This window comes from Gobio gobio (genome assembly GCF_949357685.1).
Source record: "Gobio gobio genome assembly, chromosome: 1".
NCBI classification, from domain to species: domain Eukaryota; kingdom Metazoa; phylum Chordata; class Actinopteri; order Cypriniformes; family Gobionidae; genus Gobio; species Gobio gobio.
Window position 1 is genome coordinate 76,241,955 of NC_137097.1, and position 11,147 is coordinate 76,253,101.

Sequence of the window (11,147 nt, forward strand, 5' to 3'; positions counted from 1 at the left end):
AAGGAACACTAATGGACGAGGTCGAACTGGAAGCCATGTTAATCTTGGACTAAATCGGCCACCGTAGGAGCTAAAACGAAATCGGAATTGGGAGGAACAGAAACTAATATTTACTGGCTGGTCATAAACCTTTTCACCGCTAGATGGGGGAAAATATCACACAGTGGAGCTTTAAGATATTTTACTTTAATTTACGTTTTTTGTTTGGCAGCCTTTGCTGCCAGTCATTTATCATTTTTTATTCAGTGTTAAACTGTTATTTTACTGATTTTTCCTAGATTATGATCAAACACCTTCAATAAAGTGACTGTACTAAACATTCTGCAGAAAAACGGTTATTTTACAGATTATTACAATAAAAACATTCAATAAAGTGTTAAATTTACAGTTTTATTTTGGAAGACAAAATACAGTCTGTAAAACAATACAATACATAATACATTTCAAACACAGATAACAGTGGAACAGTTTCATCACATTTTTTAAAGTTGAATAAAATTTAAAGGGGTCATAGAATGACATTTTTGTACAAGTTAATATGATTCTTTAGTGTCTAAATGAAAAGTTTGTAATATACTTTAATTAAAAATTCTCATTAGTATTGTAAGAAAACACTCATTTTACCTGGTCAAAACCAGCTTAGTTTTCAGCAAGTCATTTCAGTGTATGTGACTTTAAATGATAATGAGCTTTGCTCACCCCGCCCCTCTGCTCTGTGGGGCGTTCGGTTCGGCCCGACACAACACCACAACACACGTGGAGTGTTGCCTTGACAACATTTGAGGGTATATTTTCGAGAAATAATGGCAACGGGAGTCTCTGAGGACACATCTGAGCAACCTTATCATTTTGAACCGGAGTCGGACCAGGAACAGATGACGAACGTTTCTGAATGGTTGGTTAACGTCATGTCACTTTGATCTATCTTTGTACTGGCAGAGTAGCGTAGTTGCTATGTGTTTACTGATGTGTTAGTTCATTGACAGATTGATGTTATGTTATAAGATTTTTTTTTTTACATTACTTCTTAATCAGTAACAGACACCGTTATAAACCATGTACAAAAGTAAGCTTAGTGTAGTGTTCCCACGTTAACTTTATCACCCGAGTAACTTACACAGTTTGTAATAACAAACATAACGCGTTGTTCATTATAAACATGGGATTATGAATTATATTGAGAACGTCATACACAGAAAGCATGCCGTAATGTAACTTACCCTGTAAACTTTAGCCTCATTCATCGTGAAGCGTGCAAGCGATTTGCAAAGATTAATATAAAGGTTAATAAAATGTTACACTCACATCTTCCTGAGGTGCAGCAGGAACACGATCCTTTTTTCAAGAGCAGCTTATTAGCAAAACCTGCTTTATACTGACGCTCGTTTATAAAGCAGTCTGCTGAGAAATGATTTGCGCAAACATTGACGTTGATCGGGGGGAATATTCCCTTCTAAAACAAAACTCAGCAGCCACTGGGTCTTCAGCGGTTCGGATTTAGGAACATCAAAATGACTGCTGTGTTCGTTATTACCAACAACACAACACCACAATCGCTTAGACGCCATTCTGCTGCAGAGTATCAACAATGGCGGACTGATGACAGCTCGCTCAGGGCGGGTCTGTGTTGAAACGCTGCTGTCAATCAACAATCGTAGGGGGGGCGTACACCGTGTAACGTCACACGGTCAGACGGCTCGATTTGAGACAGGGGAAAATATATAAGGAGATTAAAAAAAAACACTGGATGTATTTTTATCATTATAGGATGGTTGTGTACAGGCACTGCCAACACACATTTCCGTATAATCAACTTGTAAAAGTGCATGTACCATTCTATGACCCCTTTAAAACTGAAAAAAATACAAAACTGATACATTTAGGGTGATATCAGGTAAAATGGGCCATTTAAGGTTTGGGGGTCCCAGCCCCTCTGGAATTTAGAGCCAATGACTGAAAAGGATTTCAAACTGTTGTCATAACTGTGCTTGACAAATAACAGGTGATTTGATTGGTTTATGGTTGCAATGGTGGGCGGAGCAATAATTCAAATCAAGACTGCACCAGAAAGCTGCATGGTAAGTAGCCTGGCATGCCAAATCTAACTAAACTATTATAAGGATGATAAATCTATATAAAAAAAAAACATTCACATAAAAAACTAAGCATAATATCGGTCTTGATGGCATCCATCAGAAATAATGCTGTTAGTTTGGTATATGAACATATTTTTTGGAAAAGTTATGTTTTTCTCGACGGCCCAATTTACCTTAACCCACTGAGGAAAAATGGGCCACATGGTTTCAGCTAAAATGGGCCATCCTCTGTGTCACTCACAAACACATGTGTGTGAGTGTGTGTCGGTGTGCAAGTGTGTGGGTGCGTGTGTGTGTGTGTGTACACACACACCCACACACTCGCACACCGACACACACATATGTTGGTGCAACAACATTATAAGGACTCTCCATAGGCGTAAAGGTTTTTATACCGTACAAACCGTATTTTCTATCTCCCTACACTACCCATAAACACAACCATCACAGGAAAAATTCTGCATTTTTACATTTTTAATAAAACGTTGTTTAGTAAAGCAATTTGATTTACGGGGACATTTAGAAAGTCCTCATAAACCAGCTTGATGTTGTAATACCAGTGTAATTGGTAAATGTCATTATACAAATTTGTGTTATGCACACACACACACACACACACACACACACACACACACACACACACACACACACACACACACACACACACCACTGACCAATGATCTAAGCTGTTACAAAATTGACTTTTTTAATTGCACATTTGAATATGTGGGTTTGCACCCAAAATGTTTTTTTGTTTTTTTAATGACATGTTTTAATGTTTGTTTAATGCAGTTTAAATTTATGTGGCTACATAAAATTAAAATTGATGATAAATCACTATTTCCCTTTGCAGTTTGACCAGCCCATTTTACCTGAAACTGCTCATGCAAAAAAGGTGGCACAGCTGATGTTTTAAGAACTATAGGGCCTAAGTAATTATATATTTTTACATATTTTCAATACAACGTTATTAAAAACAGTCATTAATAATCATAAAAACACATGGGAAAGGCATACATGGTATTGTATTATTGTCCCAAGCGATTTACCAAAAAGTGGCCCAATTTAGCTGATATCACCCTACATGTACAAGACTGTCACAGATTCAATATTGATTATGAAACTTGTATTATTCAAATGTAAATTTATGTAAACAAATTCTTTAGAGCCCCAGGAGGAATTGAAAAACTAAAAATTTAATTTCTCTTGTAAGTTAGGGTTACTAATATCATGATGAGGTTATGATTTCACCTCATAACAAAATAACAAATTGTGCCATTTACTGTTAGCTTTGTATTTTCCAAATACGTTTTATATTGTTTTCCTCTATATTCAACTGAGCCCCGAGGGCTCCATAAAGCTCTGATAATATATGTGGACAAACATTTACCTTTAATTCAGAATCCAAGCTATATAGTGTAATAAGAAATATAAATCAAAACATACAACAGGTCCATGATTCTGCTCCAGAAGGGACAGACACAGCAGATAAAGAGCAATCCTCTTCCAAATCTCCAGTAATCAGCTGGATCTGTAAAAGAAAGAAAGAAACAGACATTGATTCACTGAAAAGTCCTTCAAAAGGGAGGATTTTGTTTTTGTACCTTTCCTTTAAACAACATTTGACATTGAGATATTCTGGCTTTATGAACACAGAGTCCGCTCAGCTTTGAGACGGTTATTGGTGATTATTGTCCATAACATTTGGTCCAATGTAGCTTGGGTACCAACATTATTCACAATATTTTGTTTGACAGAAGAAAGTCATACAAGTTTGATAAGACATGAGGGAGATTTCATTTTGAGTGAGCTATGCTTTTAAACTCAAGAAGGCACGTTTGAACCAGAGTTGTGCTTTGGTGCTGAGTTGCCTGTGTTCACATTCCCACACACATAAGGCCACCGTGACAGTATTAATGTTGGATATGACATGAATACTCACTTCCTCTGAAGATCATGTGGCAGATTTCCATTCCCAAAACTTCTGGATCATGAGGGGGGAAGAAATACACACACACACACACACACACACACACACACACACACACACACACACACACACACACACACAAATGAATATTAATTTGTTTGATTAAACATTAATATTAATGATCAGCTTACTGACATACAAATACATACAAAAACTTCACAGTAGATCCAAAATCCTGGTTTGCCCATAATTCTTCAGAGTCCAAGGATGGTGGTTTCCTGTCCTCTCTGCGGAACGAGTGAACATGACAGTGTGCTCAGATCACTCTTTCCAAAGCTCCTTTACTTTTTATGACAAGCTTGATCTTAAAACTAGCTGACAGCAGGGATGGGCATTATGACCATATTATTCTACATACATGAGACATTTTATTTCACAATAACGATATCACAATATAGTTATTTTGTCAAGAAATACTACAGAATAAAACTGCTTAGTCTTCACTGTATGATATTCTATGCATTAATATCACTTGATTCTTAAAAACGCAGAAGGTCTTCTCTAGTCTTTTGTTGATTCAAATTATGAGACGGCAGTTTATTAATCTGCTGCCCCTTTAAGAACGAATGCACAATGACACGCATCCGGGTTTCCCCACGTTAACTTGAACTGTTTAACTCTAACGTTACTCTTTATTCTTCATTCATGCATGTTTCTTTATCAAAATGTCAATAACTTTATGTAACGTTAGTACAGTGCTACGCAGATATATTTACATTCCGCGATATAAAAAGGTAACATAATTGCAAAATCTCTAAGGATAGTCACTATCTTCATCATAGCGCCCAGCCCTAGCTTAACAGTATTACAACATAACAAAACACAGAAACAGAAACAGAATATGTAAGTTATTCGCGATTAGCAAATCACTTCAATGCACTATATATTGATGTGACAGTAGAACAAATATAAAGGGATTTATTTACCTTCTGCCGTCTGTTGTCCGCCATTGGTAACTTAAATGTCTGTTCATATTCATGTTTTTCGTTCTCAGTCGACATCCCACAATCAAAATTCGTCCAAAATAAGATTTTAACAGATGTAAAATGATCCATGTAATGCCATTAATGGACGGACCGAAGCAGTCCTGTTGCAGATTAGAAGCCGCGCCCGAGAGCCGAGCACTCCAACGGCAACGGGTGTATATTCAAACTTGATCGGTAGAAGGTGCGCACAGTTGTCATTGGCCAGATTTCTAGATGACGTTCAGATTGACCAATCACACTCAAGTGAACACGGAAAGACAGCAAATAACCTTGCAACTATACAATTAACATAAAACAATTAAACATAAAATTAAAGTAAAATATCTTAATTTAAATAAGGAAAAATATTTTTTTCTCTCAAAAGTTCTCTCTCAAACTTTTAATGTAAATTTACATAAAGTTTTTGCACTTTATTTGAATAAAGATATTTTACTTTAATTTGACGGTTTTTGTTTGCCAGCCGTAGCTGCCAGTCATTTACCATTTTTTTACCATTTTATTTTTACAGTGAAACTAATAAGATTTACATTAAAATTACAAAGAATGTTAAATTGTTAGTATATGGACATAAACCATTAATATAATGAGCTAAATATTTTAAATATTTTAAAGATTAGTTCTGTAATTTTACATACATTTGTATGTAATTTAAGAAAACAGAAAAATACTGTATAAATAATACAGTAATTTTCCTGTATAAAAAATGAGAATGACTGTGATTTGTCATTAATGATAAAATAATGGTCAAGTTGTTAATTTACAGATATTTTTTTAATTTCACATGAATTTGTATGTAATTTATGAAAACAGAAATATACTGTATAAATAATACAGTAATTTTCCTGTATAAAAATGAGAACTACTGTAATTTGTCATTAATGATATAATCCTTAAAATAACAGTCAAGTTGTTTATTTACAAATATTGTTTGTAATTTTACATAGTTTTAAACATAATTCAAAATTACAGGAAAAAATTGTAAACAATTTAGAGTTATTTTCCGTAAAATTAGTTGTTGTTTTTTACAGTGTGGAAATAAAGTGATCAGGTTGATGTGTGTGTTTATGTCACAAGCTTTAAATCGGATTTCATCTTTCGATGTGCAAACTAACCATCCTCCTTTGTTTTAAAATGCATACTTAATATTTATCTATTTCAGGTCTTTTTAACCACACTATTTCAAATGATCACAGAAGAACTGAGATAAAATTGTGTGGTTCAGATATAAACACTGTCTACAGTAGCAATCACAATAGAGTAAATCACCTTTTGAAAGGAACTTGACACTTAAAATAAAGATTGTCACATTGTTACACCAGTAGGTGTTGACAAGAGATTTGTTCAAAAATGCTGATTCATCCAGTAATGAAACATGTATTTTAGTGAGTCATTAAATCATTCATTCAAACTAGGGTTGTCGATTTAGCGTGTAAATTTAGATGAATTAGTTACGGTAAAAAATAGGCGCATTAAAATTATTAACGCATTTAACGCACTTGCCCGCCCCAGACCTACTTAGGTCATCTTATATCTCATATAGTTGATTGATGAGGAATATGATGCAGGGCAACAACTCACTGTATAATGAAGCCTATAGAATGCAGTTAGAGTGTTCCTAAAATACAAGATATGGGGAAATAATGTGTCAGTCTCGGGGCGTTTTTACACTGTCTGCGTCAGAGCGCGATTGTTCCCACCGGTGCTGTGTGCGAATACACATACACTGCAGGCTCACTCTCACTCGTATCCAAGGTAAATCACCAACATCATCCCTTACATGTGATTGAATTAAAACACTGATAAAACACATGCGCAGGTTACTTTTCCCGCGGACAATCTTATATGGGGCCCATTTTTTGTTCGTTCTGGGAGAAGATCAGGATGTCGTTGAGATAAAAAAATACAAACCGGTCAACCATGTCTCTAAGCACGTCATTGACGAGTGCCTGGAAGACCGCTGGGGAGTTTGAGAGTCCAAAAGGCATAACCAAATATTCGAAGTGACAGAAACAGACATTAATGGGGAATAAGCAGACACCAAACACTGAGATGAACAAAATGGGCTCCACGCCAACACAGAATTAAGAGCCCAGTCTATGTGTGGGTTGTGTTTAACCAGCCAAGTGTGCCCCAAAACCACTGGAGCGGAAGGAGAGTCAATCAGAAAGAACCGGATCTCTTCTGTATGATTCCCGGAAATCGTGAGACTGATCAGTTTAGTGGCATGGGTAATCCTGGTAAGCGGAGTACCACAAATACCCCTTTTCCACCAAAGCAGAGCCAGAGCTAGATCGGAGCCAGAGCCTAGTTTCAAATCGGTTCTTTGTGTTTCCACACCCAAAGCCCCAGCTCCGAGCCAGGAAAAGTGGTTCTTAAGTAGCACCAAAACATTGCTGGGCTAGAACAGGGCTAGAAGTAAGAACCGATTACGTCAGGCGCTGGGGGCGGGGTCAACAAGACGAACACAAACTTGAGATCCGCCATTGTTGAAATAGCAGCTAATGGAGCTAACAGCTGCTGCTCGTTTGAAATCTCCATCTATACAAATTACGGCGAACTGCATGAATGTGTTGGATTCGCTGTGTTTTGATGCCGATGTAGGATCGTAAAGCCATGTGAATCAATAGTAACGCAACGTTTGCATTGTTGATGGAAGGCTTGTTCGCAGCGGTGCTGTGCAGAGACCGATCGCCGTATGATAACGAGTCCAGCGAGAGCACACGACTCCTTATGCTTTTGATTCACTCATGCAGTTTTTTTTTATATCATACGTGGATCGGTCTGCGCAGCACCGATGCATCTCGAACAAGCCTGGTGTGTTTGTGTTTCCCGCTGCCCAGGGTTGCCAGGTTTTCACCACAAAACCCACCCAATTGCTACTCAAAACAAGCCCAATCGCGTTTCAGGGGGGCTTCCCCGGTAAAAATAACATTTGGGGGTAAAATATGTGTTTTTTTGGCATGGTTGCCTACTAAAATTCGCATTCCCGGGGCTAAATATCACATAATTGGGGTCGCTTCAACCCGCGGACATGAAAAACAGCCCGCGGCAACAGTGATGAAGTAGTCCAACTTGGCAACACTGCCGCTGCCTCGCTAGCGTTGCTGAGAAAGATCAGACGTATACAGTGACGTAAGACCTGGCTCGGTTGTGGCTCTCAGCAGGTGGAAAAGCAAACCGGTTCTTAGAAGGCTCCTCTGTCGAACCAACTATGAACTGGGACTAGCTCTGGCTCTGAACTAGCTCTAGCACTGCCTTGGTGGAAAAGGGGTCAAAGAGTTTTGGCTGAAATGGGCTCGGCCAGAAGCGTGGAATGCCCAAGTGCTCAGCCAGCCCCACATCCATAAAGTCACCCTCAACCCCAGAATCGATCAGAGCTGACACTTGGTGAACAGCTCCCTTGAACTGCAGAAACACCGGGAGTACAGAGCGACCACCTGAGGGCAGCAATGTGTTAGTGATCTTCACAGTAGACCCCTCCTTGGAGGAGAAACGCTGCCCCTTCACTGGACACGAGGCTGCCACATGCCCCGCCCTCCCACAGTAAAGACACAGATTGTGAGTGAGACGATGGCGCCTCTTGGTGATCATCTGCCGGGCTCTCCCGATCTGCTCCTCCTCAGGCAGGGCGAGACGCTGAGAAGTCGCGTTATCCACCGCACCGACTATGCCGGGAACAGAGAGCTATCCGGTTGTCAACACGGATGGCGAGATCGATTAACCCGTCGAGGTTGGGATGCAGTTCGAGAGAATATATTTCGTCCTTGATGTAATCTGCCAGCCCGTGAAGAAAATGATCCCACTGTGCCTTAGCATTCCATCCTCATGACGCAGCGAGAGTGCCGAACTCTATGGAGTGGTTGGACACAGACCAACCTCCCTGTTGCAGCAACGATAACACCCGCGCTGCCTCCGTTCCAAGCGCGGCGTGATCGAAAATCTTGCGGAGCTCCTCCGAAAACTCCTGAAATGAGCTGCAACATGGATGTTCATTTTCCCACATCACCGTTCCCCACTCTCTCACTTGTCCGATCAGCAGCGTGATGGTGAATGCCACTCTAGATCGCTCCATGGGGAAACGGGATGGCTGGAGTGAAAAAGTCAAAGAACATTGCGACAGGAAGGAGCGGCATGAATTGGGCTCACCTGGAGTATGGAGCAGGTGGATTAAGACGAGGTTCGGCACAATGGGGAACAGCTGTCTCAGATTCGGACGGAGGTTCTATAACGGGAGCTGTGGGAGGAATGGTCTGAAACTAATCAAGCCATTCTGTGAGCTGGGTAAGTTGCTGTGACAGCTCCGAGAACGCGTGACGAGAAGCGGTGATCTACTCATGCTGTCTGCCCGGCAGCGTGCCTTGCTGCCTGAGGACTCTGTGAACGTCGATCTCCTCCATAGAGTCCATAATGGTCAGTAGATTCTGTCAGGAATGCGTGAAGAGAGGACTCAAATGCAGAGGATACAAGCAACAGTTTATTGTCACAATAGAAAGTCAAATAAACATCCAACGTGTGTAGGAAAGCACACACGAAACAGAAAGCTGGTGTCACAACTCCAGAGCCGTCCGAACAGAGACCTGCGGACACAGGCTAAGGAGACCACCTCAGGTGCAAAGCCCAAAGGGACGTGGAACGAGAGCGTGGAAGGCGGGCACACGGCCAGCTGAAAGACTCCTCGTCTATACGTCCTGAGTACAGCAGTGAAAGATAAGACATATGTAGTAAAGTTTGATCGTCGGGGAAGAAGGAGGCGGGAACCGGCGAACATTAAACAAACTTTAATAAATAAACACAAAATAAAATGGCGGCGACAGCCCCTCACGGTCGACTGCCGCCTACACACACACAAACACAAAATGAAAATAAAAAGCTGCAGCCCCTCGCGGACGACTGTAGCGCAAAACATAAATAAAACTCAACATAAACTCCAGGCCTGGTCCTCTCTCGTCCCTCACTGTCGTCGCTCCTCCTTTATACTCCCGTCACTCCTCCGCAAGAGCCGAGATCGCTGCGGCGCGCAGCTGGTGCTCATCCTCCCTGATGAGCGCCGCCTCGTCCCGTTCTCACGGTCCCTCGACCTCGCTGCTCGCCACAACATAAAACACAGGAACAACCGTACACGACAAACAGCACGAATCTACTGACAACAAGGGGAAGACACAGCAGAGAATATAAGGGAGAAAGGGGACAAGCGACAGGTGAGGGCAATCAGCTCGTGATCTGCACACACCCGCGCCGAATAATCAGCGCTGATTTCCCAGGTCACGAGCTGCAGAAAATGACAAAACAACAGCCTGACACACCCTGAACCTGTGACAGTCCCAACAGTGAAGCATGGTGGTGGCAGCATCATGCTGTGGGGGTGTTTTTTTAAAGATGAATGTGGCCAAGTACAGGATATCATGGACGAAAATCTTCTCCAGAGTGCTCAAGACCTCAGACTGGGCCGAAGGTTCACCTTCCAACAAGACATTGACCCTAAGCACACAGCTAAAATAACGAAGGAGTGGCTTCACAACAACTCTGTGACTGTTCTTGAATGGCCCAGCCAGAGCCCTGACTTAAACCCAATTGAGCATCTCTGGAGAGACCTGAAAATGGCTGTCAACCAACGTTTACCATCCAACCTGATAGAACTGGAGAGGATCTGCAAGAAGGAATGGCAGAGGATCCCCAAATCCGGGTGTGAAAAACTTGTTGCATCTTTCCCAAAAAGACTGTATTAGGCTGTATTAGATCAAAAGGGTGCTTCTACTAAATACTGAGCTACTTAGGACCATGTGATATTTCAGTTTTTCTTTTTTAATAAATCTGCAAAAATGTCAACAATGCTGTGTTTTTCTGGCAATATGTGGTGCTGTGTATACATTAATGAGGAAAAAAATGTAACTTAAATGATTTTAGCAAATGGCTGCAATATAACAAAGAGTGAAACATTTAAGGGGGTCTGAATACTGGGTAATCCGTACCCACTGTTTATATATATATATATATATATATATATATATATATATATATATATATATATATATATATATATATATAATATTTTTTTTTATTTTTTATTTTTTTATT